Raw genomic sequence first — 19782 nt, forward strand, 5'->3', positions numbered from 1 at the left:
GAGACAGACTGGTGTCGGCTGTCATATCGCTCTTTCGATCGGTGTTGCGATGCCACAGTACGAAGACGAGCAATACGCCGGGCTTCTTCGGCAAGACAAAGCGTCTTGGCAACAGAGTACTCGCTGTGAAAGTCAAACGGTAGTATAGTGTCAATGCAGCTTAGCGGTGAACGTGCGTAAAGGAGATAAAAAGGACTGTAATCGGTCGTCTCATGCTTTGCAGTATTATAAGCATAGGTGATGAAGAGGAGTACGTCATCCAAGTCTCTGTGATCGGAAGATACGTACATGGCCAGCATGTTGGTTAGAGTTCTATTCGTACGTTCTACAAGCCCATTTGTCTGAGGGTAATAAGGCGTTGAATGGCGGAACTGCGAACTGCAGAGACGAAGCAGTTCTTCTACGGCGTCCGCAACGTATTGACGACCGCGATCGCTAATGATTACACGGGGGGCACCATGCTGAAGAATAATGAAGCGAAGCAAAAACGTTGCAACGGACGCAGCTGTTGAAGATGGTACGGCCGCCGTTTCCGCGTAACGGGTCAGATGGTCGACACATACGATCACCCATCGGTTGTCGTTAGATGATCGGGGAAATGGGCCCAGAAGATCAATACCCACTTGTTCAAATGGCAGGCGAGGCGGCGGCAGAGGTTGGAGAAGACCTGGCGGAGCGGTCGTAGGGCGCTTGTAGCGTTGACATTGTTCGCAACTGGCGACATAGTGCTTGACTGTGTCCCGCATTCTGGGCCAGTAAAAACGCTCCTGTGTCCGGTTCAAAGTTCTGATGAATCCTAGGTGGCCAGAAGTCGCATCGTCGTGTATGGCTCTCAGTATGTCCGCTCGCAGACTCTGCGGCACCACCAGAAGGAAGCGTGCGCCTTTAGCCGAATAATTAGTCTTGTAAAGCAGGCCATCATGGACACAAAATCGACCGGTGGCTCCCGGACGCGATGCCACTACAAATATAGGTTCCAAACTAATATAATTTTCCTGCTCTGCTTTGAAAGTCATCGAGTCTGGGAATGTAGAAGAAATGAGAGCAAAACAGTCATCAAAATAGTCTTCGTCACACTCGGTCGTCGTCGTCAGAGGAAGACGGGAGAGACAGTCCGCATGTGCGTGGCGACGCCCAGACTTGTAGGAAATAACGAAGTCGTACTCCTGCATTCGAAGAGCCCAACGTGCCAGTCGTCCACTCGGGTCACGGAGATTCACCAACCAGCATTAGGCGTGGTGGTCGGTAACGATAGTGAACGGGCGTCCGTAGATATAGGGCCGAAATTTGTGGACAGCGAAAACAGCTGCCAAGCATTCTTGCTCGGTGACAGTGTAATTGAGTTCCGCCTTAGTCAAAGAGCGACTAGCATAAGCCACAACGTGTTCAGCTTCTTGATGACGTTGCACTAGTACAGCACCGATGGCGATGCCACTGGCATCAGCGTGCATTTCCGTAGGTGAGGACGCATCGAAGTGACGCAATATGGGCCCTGACGTTAGTAGAAATTTTAGCTGGCGGAACGCGTCGTCGCAAGCCGAAGTCCAGTTAAAAGTGACGGCTTTTTGGAGAAGACATGTTAGGGGGCACACCACGTCGGCGAATCTTGGGACGAAGCGACGAAAATATGAACACAGGCCCAAGAAACTCCTCAACTCGCCATTTATTCTTAAAAAATGTCACAGCATCATCGCACAGTACTTATGCGTTATATATGAAACTACACTTAATACTGGAGTTGTTCCCCATGACTGGAAAATTGCTAACGTAGTCCCGGTTCATAAATCAGGTGACAAAAAGCTCGTCGAAAATTACAGGCCCATCTCGCTAACAGCAATTTGTTGCAAGTTATTTGAACACATCATATACAGTGAAACAGTTAAATACTTGGAGTCAATCAACTTCTTCACGCCGTATCAGCATGGTTTCAGAAATGAGCGCTCATGTATAACCCAGCTAGTCTAACTTCAACATTACATTGCACAATCCTTAGACAGTAACGCTCAGGTAGATGCAGTGTTCCTTGATTTCCGTAAAGCTTTCGACACCGTCCCACACAATCTGTTAGAATTTGCAAAGCTTTCTGCAAACATAAACCCTAAAGTTATTATTTGGATAAACGGCTACTTAAACGGTCGTCAGCAAAGCGTAGTAATTAACGGCTCAAAATCATCTGCAGTAAACGTTACGTCCGGTGTACCACAAGGGAGCGTACTAGGACCTTTGCTGTTCCTGATTTACATTATTAGCATAGTTGATGGTGTTACCTCTCCCATTAAGTTATTCGCAGATGATTGTGTAGTGTTTAGGGAAATTAAATCGCGTAAGGATGCTGAAATTTTGCAAAATGATTTGTGCAGAATATCAACGTGGTGTCAAAATTGGAAAATGAGTCTAAACGTCCGGAAATGTTGCTGCGTATCGTTCACCAACAGGATTCGTAAAGTAGATATAACGTACGAAATCAATAATTCAATTATTAGCAATGAATCTCATTATAAATATTTGGGCGTCTATTTTTCCGACAATTTTAAGTGGATTAAGCACACAGATATGACCGTGACAAAGGCAGGTAGAATGCTATACTTTATACGCAGAAATTTTAGGCAAGCCTCACAGACCGTGAAACAAACCCTCTATCTCCTGTATGTAAGATCTATTCTTGATTATGCCTGTGTAATCTGGGACCCCCATCAGCAATACTTGATCGACAGACTGAAAAAAATTCAAAATCAAGCAGCCAGATTTGTTAGCAACAACTATAATTCTTTTGCCAGTATTACAGAAATAAAACAAACCCTGGGATGGGAGCCACTAATGGTGAGGAGGCAGAAACTGCGGCTTAAATTTCTTCATAGCATTTATTAGAATAGAAATTCAATTAACCCTCTTGATTATCTCTTCGCACCAACGCACGTATCAAATCGACGAGATAATTCACAGAAAATATTAGAATACTCCTACAAAACCCACTCTTTTGGCAATACCTTCTTTGTAAAAACAATACAGGAATGAAACCGACTCCCGGATGATATCGTTAATGAAACTGATAATGAAATCTTTTTTTCTTCCCTGTAACAACGCCCACAATACCACTGCCAAAGGGAGTGGTTTGTTGTCCCGAAGCGTTTGGGTGTTTAATGTATGGTTGTGTCACTGTTTATAAATTGTGTAATTCACTGTTATTCGAGTGTTTTTTTTTTCTTAAAAATATCTTGTGTATCGTTGTATTTGTCATAATTATCATATCGATTGCTATTTGCGTTATGTTACTATCCATATGTACCTCCCCTACGCAATGCCGTATGGCGATGTAGGTGAAGTGTAAAAAGTAAACAAAAAAACTCCCGCACTGACTTCGGTGCTTCTAAGGAGCTGACAGCCTCAATTTTCCGTGGATCTGGCCTCACGCCGTTTTTGCCGACCAGATGCCCAAGTACTAACGTCTCAGTTTCCCCGAAACGACATTTCTTGGAATCCAGGATCAAGCCGGCTTTTTCGACACAATCCAGAACAAGACTGAGACGACTGTTATGCTCACTCAAAGTGCTGCCAAAAATCACCACTTCATCGAGGTAGCACAAGCAAATTTCCCATTTAAGTCCTCGGAGGATAGTGTCCATAAATCGTTCGAATGTTGCTGGCGCGTTGCAAAGGCCGAACGGCGTAACGTTAAATTCATAAAGACCGTCTGGTGTCACGAAAGTCCTTTTCTCCTTATCGTCTGGGTGCATGGGTATCTGCCAATACCCCGATCGCAAATCCAGTGATGAAATGTAGGCAGAGGAATGTAAACAATCAATGACATCATCAATTCTAGGAAGCGGATACACGTCCTTTTTGGTGACCGCGTTCAGTTTCTTGTAATCAACGCAGAACCGCCACGATCCATCCTTCTTCTTTACTAAGATTACTGGTGCTGTCCACGGACTAGAGGACTCTTGAAGAACACTTTTCTGTAGCATGTTTCTCACCTGTTCAGCGATAACTGTCCTCTCTGTTGAAGAAACGCGGTAAGGATTTTGCCGAATGGGGTGCGCAGATCAGGTGTCAATTCTGTGGCGAGCACGAGAACGCGGGAGTGAAGCCTGCTTGTCGCCTTGTGTGAAATAGAACACCGAAAGATGTGCCCACAAAACTTGTGCGAGGGAAGCGCCTTGTTGATCATCCGTAGGATCTGCTCTTCAGAAGTGCTTCGGTGGGGATCGCTAGTATGAGACTGCTCCTCCTCGCTTAGAACTGTAATGGAGCTGTACGTAATCTAGTCAAATTCAGCGAGCTTCATATCACGCGGGAGAACAGCAGGGACGCAAGAACAATTGAAAGCCCACAAATTTGAGGCGCCATTCACTACTCTCACGACAGAGCGTGGCACAAGTACATCTTTCTTTGCGCAGCTCGACGTAAGTGGCTGGACTTGCGCGTCAAACGATGAAAGGTCGGCAGCAGCGACATTGACAGGGACACGTGACAGCGACCAAGGCGGTAGCAGCAAATCGTTCGAAACAACACAATAGTTTTTCTCGGGTAAAGATGTGCCGGCAAGGGTGGCGAGAAGCGCGCTATTCAAGGTAATTTCGCCTGTGCCACAGTTAACGGAAGCACCACAATCATGAAGAAAGTCAATCCCGGGAATCACATCATGAGTGCACCGCGGTAGCACGAGAAATTCTGTTTTAAGATATTCCCCTCCGAATAAAACACTTGCAACACAAATACCAAGGGGAATAAGGCATTCTCCACTGACACCACGAAACGTCACACCATCATTCCACGGGCAGGCGCGGATCCAGGGGGGATGTCCGGATGTCATGACCCCCCCCCCCCCCCCCTCAAATTTCTGCATCGCCCCCTCGCTGACAGGGGGATGGCCCTGTCGCAAAAAATATGGCCACCAGCATTCTTCAAAAGTATTTTTAGCGAGTACCAGTGGTATGAGCCATGTAGAAGTAAAGCTAGCTCGCTCACAAGCTTAGTTGTATTCCGTAGGAGTGTGGCGTCGCGAAGTTGCCGTAGTTATTTTTTATCATGAACACCTTGGACCTCCTGGCGCCTGCTGTGCCTTACTTGTCCCGTCGGTGGCGTCGAATGAACGAGGGGACGTCCCTTTTGCCAAACACGCCGAGGTCCGCTCGAGCGCCTTCGCGCCTGATTAACTTAGTTTCCCCTTGGGGTGTCAACGGTTGCCTCATTGGCTGTCATCGGTTCCGCGACCAACCTGCTTAATGAAAGAGATCTCTTGCTGAAGTGTTCATATATAAATAATAACAACTAACAGCTAAACTAAGAACTACGCATAGGCAACTTTCTTTAACTGTAGCTCTCATTGTGATCACAGTTGCACGTTGACAATATCCAGTACGAGCACAGTACCATTCGTACGCTACAAGTTTTTCATTGTAACTTCGCAGTTCTATTGTCGTACATTAAGCATAGGAGGCTCAAGCCCGCCGGATCCGTTTATCTGAGTGGGCGTTCTCGCGGAGCGGGGCGAAGCCTCGAGCCGCGGCTGCGAATTGGGGGAGCGTGACGTCAGCGGCCCACGCCAGCGCGCGGGCCTAGGATGGCATCTCGTGGTTAGAGAAACGGGAGCAGATGCGCGCCTTGTGTAAAAGGATGACGTCGCGTGGGAAACAAAACATGAAGACGCTGGCTCGCGCTCTCGCCTACTACGCCACATCGTTATTCTTGTAGGTGGCGTCGTGAGTCTTCATACGCGGTGATTCACATATCGTAAACAACCAGCGTAGTGGTTGCTGCGTTGGAGCAGAGCGTTACGCCCGTATTCAACAACGTTCCTCTAGTCAACACACCAACACGACTCAGGAGAGAAGATGGCACCGCCATCCCACCACAGAAGTGGTCACTGAGCTTCATGATCATTCACGGGAATTCATGAGAATTGTCGCGTCTTTATTCTCGATTATTCTGCGCAGTACGACAATTGAAATTTGGAGTCTGATATCTCGGAGCACGGACACGCTAGAATAATTCTTCCGACTGATACTGTGTAGAAACTTGACTGTCTCTAAGTTTTCAATACAAACATACCCACTTACTGCAGTCAAGAAAAAATAATTCTTCAATTTTAGTTAACTGGGCTGCTCACAGCGATAATTATCATCTCACTTTGTGCCCCCCTAGCCACATAACTTATTTGCACAGGTGGTCTTCGCGTGCCTCTCAGTGCCTAACTTTAAGAAAACCATAAAGCTTAGTTTTTAACACCCTGTATTATCAGGCGCAGCCGCCAAGCACATGGCTGTATTGGGTAACGTCCTTTTCCTATAAGCTCGGAGAAACCGATACCTGGCTTCGCTACAGGTCTTCTTCCTCTTTCTGGGGTTTTACGTGCCAAAACCAGTTCTGATTATGAGGCACACCATAGTGGAAGGCTCCAGATTAATTTTGACCACCAGGAGTTCTTTAACCTGCACTACAACGCAAGAACACGGGCGTTTTTGCATTTCGCCTCCATCGAAATGCGGCCGCCGCGGCCGGTATTTGATCCCGCTATCTCGGGCTCAACGCCTGAGCTAACTGAGCCACCACGGAGGGCTACAGGTGTTGCTTTAGCCGTATAAAACGCCGGTTTATCGTGAGGAAAAACGGTAAATTTCGGTAAATAAGAAAGGCTACTGTCATCATCATCATCATCATTGACAGAAGCTGACCCCTCCCTCAGAAAAAACCTGGATCCGCCCCTTCACGGGAACATAACTTTCCGACCCAGCCTCTCTTTGAAAGTCACACTCATGACGGAAACGGTAGCACCAGTATCACCAGTAGCACAAGGTAGCAGACTGTCCGGCGACCTTACCTCCATCGGCCGCGCCGGCTAGTTTCCCGACGGCGGTGGCGACGTAGCACGTCGACGTGGTGACGGTGAACGGCGTTGGCGACTGGTTGGGGGCGTCAGGCTGCGGTCTGAAGCTGGCGAGCCACTCCGTCTTTTATATTGACGGAAGGTATTCCGGGGTGGCGTGCCTGTGGTGTTTGCAGTATCAGGGTCTGTCGGCCAGCGGTCGTCATAAGTGACTTGTTCAAAATTAGGCCAAGCTGGTGGTGGGCCATATGTTGTTGTCTGTCGGCGCCGGCGACAAAAACGAGCAATGTGTCCTGAGGCGCCACAGCTGTAACACACAGGCGATGCGCGACCTACGTTGTAAGCCTCGGGGTCAACCCTGGGACGTTGCGAATAATAAACGCGATCTGCCGAATGCCGACTCGTGGTGGTAGCTCGACGAGTGCGCTGATCGTGCGTCATGTCGTCGGGAGAGGAACGTCGATGCTGTCGCAGCTGATCGACTCGACAGTCTGCAACGCCTGGCATGGCAGACAATGCCGACACAGCAGAAGCATGCTCTTGAGGTTGGATGCAAGCGCAACGAAGCTGTTCGACATCCGCCCCTGTGGTGTGTCGTTCAAGTTCTTCGCGGACAATTTGCCTTATAGTTGCTGCAAGGTCAAATTGAAAATTGCAGTTGTCGTTATCGTCAACGCTTGCCACCGTTGTGACATTCGCTAACCTGCCGAACTTTGGCGTGATACGGCGCAGCTTCAAGGCCTCAAATGTGCGGCAATGCTTGATGAGGTCGGCGACCGAAGCGAGACTCTCCTTTCCGATTAAATAATTATAAACGTCCTCGGCTATGCCTTTGAGAAGATGTCCAACTTTGTCCTCTTCGGACATTCGAGGATGGACCGTTTTGCATAGCTTCAGGATCGCCTCTATGTACGTAAGTACAGGTCTCACCTGGGACTTGAGCGCGCTGAAGCAATGTCTGCTCCGCCTGCTTCCTTTTCGTCGTGGAATCGCCAAAGCACTCTGTGAGGTCAGTAACGAAGCGTCCCACGTTGTGAAGGAATCTTCATGGTTCTCGAACCACACTAGCGCCGTGTGTGAGGAACAGACCAACATTGTCGAGCTGAGCCGTGGAGTTCCAGCCGTTGTACTTGCTCACACGTTTGTAGTGGGTGAGCCATTCCTCCACTTTGTCGCCGAATTTTCCTGAGGAAGGGCGGGGTTCCATCTGATGCATCCAGGTGCCAGTTGTTCGCACTGGAGCAGCCAGAGAAGGCTGTTCGTCGCCGCTGTGGGACATCAGGATCTCAAGTGGTGTCGGAGGCAGTCGAGCGAGGCGTCGGCTTCGGCGTGGCACTTGCTGCAGCAACTCCGTCCGTCTTGGTCGAAGTACCCAGCACCTCCACCACAAAACTGTTACGGTTAATGTTGAACCGGCTTTATTTAAAGGACAAGTTTGATGGTGAAGTAAAGATGGCGTCCAGAGGCTGCGCCAGCTAACGTCTTTCTCCTCTTCTCCTTGCCTGGCTCATGCCGTAGCAATATATATATATATATATATATATATATATATATATATATATATATATATATATGTATGTATAGTGTCACAGTGCAAAGGAAATAGTAGACAAAGACACGTACTATACAATAACAGCTTGGTTTAGTAATCGAGCGTATAGAGGTCCTCTTCGTCTTCCAATCCCTGCTAGGCCGACGCACGAGACGAAGCCTACGAAAGCTCCCATCGTTGTCATTGTTTGCGACATATAAGAGACGCACCATCCACGTCTCTTCTACGTCGAGGACAATATATATATATATATATATATATATATGTTTAGTGACATTAGTTAAGAAAACACAGGCCAACCTAGACGCAGTAAGCGTAAAAGCGCAAATATGCAGCTTGTATCTCGCATTGGAACCCTGTATCTCGCATCCCCTGCAAGGTTCTAACTACCTTGGTTCCCTCAATCTACGTTCCCGCTATTGGCAAGCACCGAAGCAACGAGAGCACAAAGAAAAAAACGTTTTTGCAACCTCTGATTAACATTACAGGCTTAACATATTGTCCTTCGGTCACTGTAATAGCCCTAGAATATTTGAGTGCTGCCATGCTCGCCACTCTTTAGCTAGAGCTGAAATTGCTCACTTGGTTGGGCTTTGTTAAGAATCTGCATCGTTAGACAAACTCGCACGCATCCCTGTCAATTATTATGTCACTCGTCAAGATGAGCAGTTTGACTCGCCGGGAAAATCAGTGTGAGCACGCATTCCGGACCTATCTCTTACTATGGCGAAGCTTGCCTTGCCTTTCTTTTAACAGCGTAGCTGTTCTTAGTCGACCATTCGCCGTCTGCCCGGCATCACGCAGGTCACGTTGCCAGGACCTGCGTTACCATGACGAATGAGATGCTGCGCTGGGTGCGAGGAGGAGAGGCGATAAGAGAAAGTGTTTCTGTGCGGTGCGGCCTTTTGGATAACGCGCTACGCTGCTGCCGACGCCGTCCGCGTTTGCCCGCATTCGCGTCGGACGGACGCGGTGTCCGTGACCGCCGCCGATGCCTCTGGTGGCGGCTCGGCAGGTTTCGACCAGAGAACTGGACACTCGTCGAGTAGCGTCGGAAGTCGCTGCCTCTTCTCGCGTCGCAACATTTCAATATAATATAACTTCCTTTTGTAGATCTGAGTTTACTTGTGTTTACCCAATTACTCACTTGCAACACGTGTACATGTAACACTCGTCACACTCGGTGTAACTAAAACAGCTTCGCTGTTCGACCATCTTCACGGAATGAACTTTTTTACTTTGCCGCTGGTGCTGCTGCTGGCTGCTGACTTGCCGAATACATTAATCATGCTGAAAGTAACTTCACCACGCAATTGTCGTCGTATGACTATCAGCCCTGCTAGCTCCAGCCTGCAGCATCGTACAATTAGCTGGTACCGGACATAGAGCAAACACCAGACAGTGCGAAGCAAGGCAGTCCGCGGATGCAGTTGGTGCACGTAAACGCGAACGTTAGCTTAAACACAACGCGCCGTCCTATTTATACCACCGTTATCATCCCATCGACGTCATCTGATCGTCATCGTGCCATCGTGATCATTCCACTAATTCATTTTGCGTAGGTATTCCCCTGTCGTGACTACATGGCCACAATGCCTTTGTCATCAAGCCGTCTTGATCATTCCTCCATCGTTATTGCGGCATCGTCATCCCACCTTACTTATCCCATTGTTGTCATGCCGTTCTCGATTCACCTTTGTCACCATACAATCGTCCTCATTCAAGTAATGTCACACCATTGTCGTCACGCTGTCGTGGTCATACCATGGTAGTTACTTTAGCATCGTCATCCTATTTTGGACAGGCCGTCATCGCAATTCGACCTCCATCACTCCCTTCGTCACACCGAGATCATCATGCGCTGGTTGCCATGCCATCATGGTTATATTGTCTTTGTCATTTTGTGGTCGCCATGCTGTTGTCATCATACCATTGTATTGTTTTTACGGTTGTCATAATATTGACGACATGCCGCGTTTCATTCCGTAAACTCTATGATTCTCTTCGTCACACCGTCATGGTCTTAATAGCGGCATCATTCTAGCACCCACATCACGTTGCCGTCACATCGTCGTCACCACTCACGCGCCATCATCGTCATATATTGGTAATCATTTCGTCGTCGACATGTCATTGTCAATACTCCATCGTCATCATGTAGTCGTCGCCAGACCATCATGATTGTTTGATCGTGTTAATATTTGTGTAGTGATACCATGGTCGTCCATCCTTGTCATATTATTGTCACATAGTCATCTTCATTCCTTTGTGGTCGTCCCGTCGTCATCATTCCTTAGTTTTCATGCGAAGGGCGTGCATGATCGAGCACCACAAGTTCATATTTATTCAGACGGTTACCAGTGAAGATATGTCGAACGGAGAATGTGGTATCTACTTGCATACGATCGCTAAACAGAAATGTTTTATTGCGATAGCAATTATATCGACACTCCAAGCGCATTTCTGGCGTCGCCATCGTCGTCCCCGTGATGTTCCGTTTCAAGTCCAAACCCAATAACATCGTCTCCGCGCACCGTACGTTGTATGTGCTAGTGAAAGATTGCGAGGGTCAGCCGAAGATCACGCCTCCATCTCGCGCGTGCAAGGGAGAAATGAGGGGTGGAAGCGCGCCGTCTTCTGTCGTGCGCGAGGCACGGGGGGGGAGGTAGGTTAGGGAGGGAGGGAGGGAGGGAGGGAGGGGGGGGGGCGTTCTACTCCGGTGGCTGTGGAAGCGCGCCGTCTTCTGTCGTACGGGAGGCACGGGGGAGGGAGGGAGGGAGGGAGGGGCGTTCTACTCTGGCGGCTGCTCCTTACGGCACGGCCATGCATGCGCCGTATCCTGACAGCGATCTGCGACGTGAACAAGGTGTACGCCCGCGCGGGCCTCACATACGAAGCGATCTGAGACGTGAAGAAAGTACTCCCAGGGCAGGTAGCTTCGTATGCACTGTGCTTTCGAGGTTCAGTTCGCGTTGCAGCAAGAGACAGCGCGAAGATCAATTCGCTCGCTGCTGTTGCGGCGCTTCCGACTGCAGCGTTTTGACAACGACATTCCGCGGTCATCGAGCGAAATGTGTACTTGTTTACCTGTGTGCACGTGACACCATATTTGTTAATTTAGTTAGTAAGCGAATGTTTGCAAGTTTATACAGTCGATAAAACTAGTATATTTATTTCGCATAACCGTCTTCTAATTTGCTATCGCAATAGATGCTTCGCCTTTCGGGCGAAATGGCTACTTTTTTCTTCAGAAACACGAATGAAACCTTCTACTAAACCGATTGCCACACCGCGCTTTGGACTCACAGATTTTTTATCTTCATCGTACGCTTTTTTTGGCTCTTCATCGCCCAATTTATCGGGCCGATCAAAGGTTGTCGTAAATGCGGTTTCATATATATTGTTACGGAGAAAAGAAGTAAAAAATGTATTTACAGTATATTTACAAGACTAGCAGCGGCTGACAAGATCATAGTAAGCACGCGAAGTCCCGAGCTTCGTATTCTTCAAGTCCTCTCAAAACGTCTTCTTCATCGCTCTGTCACATGACCCCCGGCGGCTGAAGCACCAACCCGGTGCTGGTTAGGAGGCGGTAGAATGATATGGCTCAAGACGCTCGACGTGGACTACGTCGGAACGAGGCAGAGCCACGGTGGGGTCAAGAGGGGCGATTTCGTAGGTGGCGTCGGCTACTTGACGCAAGACGCGGTAAGGGCTAGAGTAGCGTGAAAGCAACTTCTCCGAGAGGCCAACGCGTCGTGACGGTGACCAAAGGAGAACCAGGGTGCCCGGTGTGTAGTGGGCGTCACGATGGCGGGTGTCATATCAGCGCCGCTGATTTTCCTGCGAGTCCACAAGTCAACGTCAGGCAATATGGCGTGGCTCTTCTGCCTTGAGTATGGCTTCCAGGGCGTACTCTGATGTGAAATTCAGGCTATCAGGCAGAAGGGTGTCGAAAAGTGGCGTAGGGTCGCAGCCAAAGAAGAGGAAGAATGGAGAGAAGTCTGCGGTATCGTGGCGAGAAGAATTATAGGCAAAGGTAACGAACGGAAATGCAACGTCCAGGTCGTGGTGGCAGGCGGTGACATACATGGGCAGCATGTCAGTCAGGGCTCGGTCGAGCCGCTCGGTTAGACCATTCGTTTGTGGATGGTAAGCAGTAGCAAGTTTGTGTTTAGTCACGCTTGAGTGCAGAGTGTCATTAACAACTTCAGAAAGAAAGTAGCGGCCTCGGTCAGTGAGGAGCTGTCGAGGGGCACCATGGTGAAGGATGACGTTTTCTAGTAGAAAATCGGCGACATCGGTTGCACAGCTTGTCGGAAGAGCCCGTGTCATTGCGTATCGGGTGGCGTAGTCTGTTCCTACACAAATCCACTTATTTCCCGAAACAGACGTAGGAAAAGGAACTAAATGATCAATGCCTACACGGAAGAATGGTTCTGATGGCACGTCAAGAGGTTGAGGGCGGCCAGCAGGGAGTGCGGTCGGCTTTTTTCGTCGTTGACACAGGTTACACGCAGCGATATAACGGCAGACGCCACGGTAAAGACCAGGCCAAAGAAAGCACCGACGAACGCGGTCATAAGTCCGTGACACGCCAAGATGGCCGGCAGTTGGCACATCATGAAGCTGGGCGAGAACAGTCCGGCGCAGATACGAAGGGACAACTAAGAGTCGGTCCGGGCCGTCAGCGCGCATGTTACAGCGGTACAATATGCCATCGTGAAGTTCAAACTTTCGAAGGGAAGGGTCGGGCGTCGTTAAAGTCAGCCGTTGAATAAGGTCTTTTAAGAAGCCGTCCCGGTGTTGTTCCGCTCCGTTATCGTCAAAGGCACTCAAAGAGAGAACGGTGACAGGTATGCCGGCCGTAGAAACGTCAGGTTGGTCGACAGATGGCGCGACAAGCAGTCCGCATCTTGGTGTAACGGGCCGGTCTTGTATACAACTGAGTAGTTGTATTCTTGAAGGCGCAGAGCCCAGAGGCCAAGGCACCCAGAAGCATCTTTCAGGGAAGAAAGCCAACAGAGAGCCTGGTGATCAGTGATGACTGTGAATTGCCGGCCGTACAAATAGGGGCGGAATTTTCCCACTGCCCAAACTAGAGCCAGACACTCGCGCTCAGTGATAGAATATTTGCGCCCAGCAGGGGAAAGAAGGCGCCTGGCGTAAGCAATAACACGTTCTTGCCCTTGTTGCTTGTGGGCCAGGATAGCTCCAATACCGTGACCGCTGGCATCGGTACAGACTTTTCTGTTGGAGCTGATGCATCAAAGTGAGCGAGAATTGGAGGGCAAGTAAGCAGCCGGATCAACTCAGTGAAAGCACCAGCTTGCTCACGGCCCCAAATGAAGGCAGCGTATTTCTTGAGGAGCTGAGTAAGAGCGCGTGCATCGACCGCAAAATTGCGGCCAAACTAACGACAGCAGGAGCAGAGGCCCAAGAAGCTGCGAACGTCCTTGGCGCACGTTGGCACGGGAAAGTCCTTCACTGCCCGGATTTTATCTTGATCAGGGCGTACACCAGAAGAAACGACGAGATGTCCGAGCACAGAAATTCGATGACGACCGAAGTGGCATTTGGATGAATTGAGTTGTAACCCCGCCAGACGAAAAACAGATAGGACCGTCGATAGGGATTTGAGGTGCGTTGCAAAATTCGGAGAAAAAATGATCACATCGCCCAGATAACACAGGCAGATGGACCACTTGAAACCTTGTAGGAGGGCGTCCATCATTCGTTCAAATGTGGCCGGGGTATTAAATAACCCGAAAGGCACCACTTTGAACTGATAAAGGCCATCGGCAGTAATAAAAGCCGTTTTCTCACGGTCCATGTAGTCGACGGCAATTTGACAGTACCCGGAGCGAAGGTCTATGGACGAAAAATATTGTGCTCCATGGAGGCAATCCAGGGCATCGTCAATGCGTGGTAGCACATAGACGTCCTTCTTGGTTATCTTGTTTAGGTGCCGATAATCTATGCAAAATCGCCAACTGTTCTCCTCTTTCTTAGCTAGTACAGCAGGGAATGCCCATGGCCTGCTAGAAGGTTCAATGATGTCACGAGAAAGCATCTTATAAACTTCGTGTTGAATGATGTCTCCTTCAGTAAGAGAGACGCAGTAGGGTAGCCGATGGATTGGGCTCGCTTCTCCGGTCTAAATGCGATGTTTGACAACAGATGTTTGTCCGAGATGACGGTCTCCAAGGTCGAATAAGTCCCAGTATGAGGCAAGAAGGCAACGTAGTTCATTGGCACACTGGGGCGGAAGGCCGGGCGCAATCATTTTAATTAAGGCATTGAAGTCTGAAGGGGCAGGAGGCACAGTAAGAGTTGCACACGAGGAGTTGTGAGCAGTTAAACCCGAAATGTGGTAGTCTCGAGCTGGCGTGATTTGCGCAAGGGATATGCCACGCGGGTAAACTTGTGGACCAAGTCTAAAGTTCACTAGCGGAAGACAGGCCGTGTTGTCCGTAAAGGTAATGACGGCGTGAGGGAATGCGACGTTATGCGAAAGCAGGACATCCGGATTAGGGGATACGATGTAGTCACAGTCTTGAATGGGCGGAACGGGTGAAACACCTATGTAGTTAGTAACGGCAAGGTGAAGGAGGTGAATATGCTCTCTGGAACATAGCCAGATCGGAGCACTATCGGGGGGATCAATCGCAACAGGTAGAGCGAGTTGCACAACACCAGCAGAACAGTCTATCAAAGCGGAATGGGCTGAGAGAAAGTCAAGTCCCAGGATTAGTTCGTGAGGGCAGTGTGCTAGTACATAGAATAAAACAGAAGTATGACCGGCGACACTCACACGAGCTGGACACATGCCAATAACAGCCGGCGTTCCCCCGTCGGCGAATCGGAGCGCAGGCGACGGGGCACGAGTGAGGACTTTCTTGAGACGATGGCGAAGCTGAGCATTCATCACAAATATGTGCGCGCCAGTGTCAATCAGAGCCGTAACAGGTACACCATCCACGTTCCCATTGATGAGGTTCTGATGTGTGGGCAGGGTCAGAAGGGGATTATGGCGTTGGATTGGTTGAGCAGCATCACCTCTAGGTACTGCACCCGTTAGTTTTCCGAAAGCGTGCGCCAGAAGGAGCGGGGGGATGGTGACCGAAGCGACGTGGGCGAGCGGGAGAAGCGGCGATGTGGCGTAGGAGAGCGGCTAGAGCGGGTGGGCTGAGAAGTGTCGCCAGGAGTTACTGGTTGCGTGTGCGGTGGAAAGTGAGAAGCAGCATGAGGCGGACAGTCGGATGGGATATAGGGCCTAGGGGTCGAATTCCAGGAAGAGCGGTAGTGACGTGAAACATGGCCGATACGACCACAAATGAAGCATATTGGCCTGTCATCGAGAGTGCACCATTCAGCCGGGTTGCGATACGGCGGAGGGGCATTCACGTTTCGGGGGCGCATGGCAGAGGTGGACGGAGCGTAGTCAGGCCTATGAATGGAGCAGACGTTGGTCAAGCCAACCTTGGCCAATTCCTGGCGTACGACGGTCTGGATCAGGGAACCGGTGGCCTGGAAATTTTCGGAGCCAATGGTTGGGGTTGGGACAGGAGATACGGCTTAGATTTCACGCCGGATTATGTGGACGATGTCATCAGTGTGTTTGGGCGTGGGCAGACTGCGGAGGTCTTCGCAGGTAGACGTAGCAGCCGTGCTGGGGAGGTGGGGAAATGGGTGGACAATGCGGCGGTCTTCGCTTCTTCAAACCACCGACATTCAGTAATAATGGCTTGTACAGTAGAAGAATTCGTAAACACAAGGAGGTGAAAGGCATCATCTGCTATGCCCTTAATGACATGTGCGACTTCATCAGCTTCGGACATTCTCGGATCCACTTAGCGACACAGAGCGAGCACATCCTGAATGTATCTGAGGTAGGACGCAGTGCACGTCTGGACACGAGAAGCGAGGTCTTTTTGAGCGGTGCGCTGACGTCCAACATGCTTGCCAAACAAATCCTTGAGCTTCTGTTTACAAATTTACCAGGTGGTAAGTTCCACCTCGTGGGTCTGCAACCAGACGAGTGCCGTGCCCGCGAGATAGAATATCATATTAGTCAGCATGACGGTCTGGTTCCACTGGTTGCTCGCGCTCATAAAGTTGAACAACATCAGTGTTGTCGGTGCCGGAAAAGGTACTGAGGTCGCGTGGTTGGGCCAGAATGATGGTTGGCGTGTGGGCGGACGAGCTCGAAGCATCCTCGCCTTGAGCTGTCATGGTAGATGCAGCCAAGGAGCGCCCGCTGCGTAACTCCGTCTTGCGCTGGAGCCGGCACCTCCACCAAAAATGTATTTACACTGTATTTACAAGAACGGCAGCGGCTGACAAGATCATAGTTAGCTCGCGAAGTCCAGAGCGTCGTCTTCTTAAAGTGATCTCCAAACGTCTTCTTCGTCGCTTTGTCACAGTTTTGATGTTGAAATTTCGTGAGCCAACACCACCGAGGCTTTATTTGCTTGACCGAGAGCCAAAATTAAGATGACGTCGATATTTCTACTTAAAGTGAAGCGGGAGTTATGAAATTACGTTATCTCGCACACATAATCACTCACGCAAGAGCCATAAAGTACTGATTAGTTTCCACCGCTCTCGTTTCTTTTTAGTGGGAAGTATTTATGTGGAATTACGCTGCAATTATGTTCTCATTTCTCAAAAAAGAACAGCCTTATCAATAAACTTATAAGACATGCAATTCACAGTGATAAAACCTCTAAGAGTTGATAACCGCCATTAGATGATTTGCCCAGTACAGTATTAACGTATTAACCCCCCTCCACATCCCACACCTTTTTTTATAGTGTTTCGTGTTGATGTATAGCGGAGCTTCTTGGTTCCCATAATACACACGAAGAAACCAAAGGTGCAACGGTAATCGCAACCGTTGACCCTTGTAACTTAGAGAATCCCAAAAGTAAGCTAACTATAGCCAGACAACTAACTGGTTTTATGCATAGCCTGCATAGTCATGTGGAATTACACCGTTCCTGTGGAAGTACACGGTAGCATACATCGGATAAATCTCTATTGTTGCGATAGCAATTATATCGACACTTCAACCGGATTTCTGCCGCCGGCGTCGCCGTGAGGTTCCGTATAGATTCCAAGGGTGATAAAATCGTCGCCGCGCGCCGTATGCGCAAGCGAAAGCGCGAGGGGGACGCGCGCGCTATCACGGAGAGCGAACGCACGGCCGAAAGCAAACGTGACCGTCGCGCGAAAGGCCGTGGGGGTATGGGAGGGAGGGAGGCGGGGCGACGCTGTGCTCCGGCACCAAAGGCGTACCTTGCAATCGGGCGTAAGGGGAACTTGCCACTAAATCTCCCACGCGAAAGCAAGAATAGCGGGAAGACAGTACAGGAGGGAGGGGGGGGGGGCGGAGGGTGCAGCTTCTACTCCGCCGACAACTCCGTTCGTACTTTGCCCGGCTGTGGCCATCGCCCGCACGGTCTCTTATCTCCACACGGCTCTGACCTTTGTTTCGCTGTGCATCCGCTGCTCAGTTTCCTTTGAAGCGATAGACCGCACGAACCTTGCCCGCTGCGGCGGCTGCGATTGCTGCCATTGTTTTGACAGTCGTTGTGTGAGGACATTCAGTGTGATCTATTCATGTTTGCTTGTGCGCGCTGACACCACGCTTGGTTATTCAGTTAGTAAGCGGATGTGTCCAAGTTTAGGCAGCCGATAAAACTACTATCTCTACTCCGAATGAGTGAGTGAGTGAGTGAAATAACTTTTATTACAGGTGCGGCGAGGACACGAACTCATCGCGCACCCGGCTAGTCCCACGTCGGGACCGGCAGGTCTAGCCCACCAGCCCGGTCGCGGGCACACCGGACAGCCAGGATTTGCTTGTCTAGAGCGGGGCTACGCAGAAGCGAGTCCCACTCATCCTTGCTGAACTTGGGGTATCTCGACCCGCACTCCCAGAGCATGTGTGCTAGAGTGGAGGTCTGCCCACAGGATGGGCAGGCGTCGTCGCGATATACGTCAGGGTAAACTTCGTGCAGAACGGCCAGACACGGATATGTGCCGGTCTGTAAAAGTCTAAGCGAAACAGCTCTACTCCGAATAGCTCTCTACTAATTTGCTATCGCAATTGATGCTTCGCCTTTCGGGCGAAACTGCGACTTTTTCTAATACCACATTAATAATAATAATATAATGAAACAGTTTTATAGGAAACCCGACTCAAATAGCTTCAACAGCTAATGTGGAGACAAGCGCCGGTCCCGATTACACACCCATTGGCAAATGTGCAATTGTTCACTGATAAAGTCAGGAGGGCTACAGTGAAGAAATTGATTTTGTATTATGTATATATATATATATATATATATATATATATATATATATATTATATATATATATGTATAGACAGGGTATTTTAGCCAACACTTTCAAAAATTCTTAAAGGTTGCCTGTGGCAGATAGCACGACTCTAGTTCATGAGCTGGTCTACTCGAAGAGGCGGACATTACTTGCACAAGAAATTGAAATGCATAATCGAATAATTACCAGAAATTCACTAATTAAGTTCTAAACTAATTACCTGATGGACCATATTGCAATTTACAAATTGTAGCCGTGGAGTTCACAAGGCGGATCCACTTGGAACGAATTCTCATGATGACACGAGTTTCGAGATATTAATTCCCAAATTTTGCGGGAAAATGCATTGGCGATCCAATTAGGTTCTTAACGTAACGTCGCTTTATGCATTCAAGCACAAAATTAACTGGAACTGTATATATATATATATATATATATATATATATATCTGTGTGTGTGTGTGTGTGTGTGTGTGCGTGTACGTGTGATTTTGTGTGTGTGACATACTGTAAAATGCTCAGGATAAAAAGCTGCTTTTGACTTTTACAAATAAATGATTATCGCGCACTCACCATGGTTTCAGCACGCCGTTTCAGGAGCTACAGCAACACGACTGTTTAATGGTTGGCCTTGAATCTTTATCAGGGTGGACAACAAGCTTTCCTGTCTCGGTGCGCTTGCCAAATGGTGGCAGTATAGTATCTATTCATGTAATGATGCACACCCACAATTACCCCTGCCATCCTTTGGCCTGCATCTTGTGCGGTAAAAGTGCGGTGAAGCATTGGGCCACACATACCATCTCCTGAGAGGCGGTCCAGTGCTTATGAACTTATGAACAAGTCGCAACATTAAAATGTGCCAGAAAAATCTGCCTCATACCAAAGTGGAACGTTCTTTCTCGTCACGACAAGGAGAAGCTGTTCCAGGAAGCCGACGTTCGGACGATAGAACGCAAGGACTTATGGAAGATGTACTGAATTTCAGAGGCAGGCGGTATCTGGGAAAGAAAAACATGTGGAAACTCCAATTTCTTGTGCAACAAGTTCACAAAGGA

At 49.1% G+C, this 19782-nt stretch overlaps 1 protein-coding gene across 1 annotated transcript in view; it reads right to left on the reverse strand.

Moving 5' to 3' along the window:
• LOC119439925 (putative phospholipase B-like 2) overlaps nt 1-19782 on the reverse strand; it is a 158259-nt gene that overhangs the window by 29275 nt on the left and 109202 nt on the right. The gene's annotated exons all lie outside the window — the stretch shown is intronic.

Source organism: Dermacentor silvarum, chromosome 2 (genome assembly GCF_013339745.2).
Source record: "Dermacentor silvarum isolate Dsil-2018 chromosome 2, BIME_Dsil_1.4, whole genome shotgun sequence".
Taxonomy (NCBI): Eukaryota; Metazoa; Arthropoda; class Arachnida; order Ixodida; family Ixodidae; genus Dermacentor; species Dermacentor silvarum.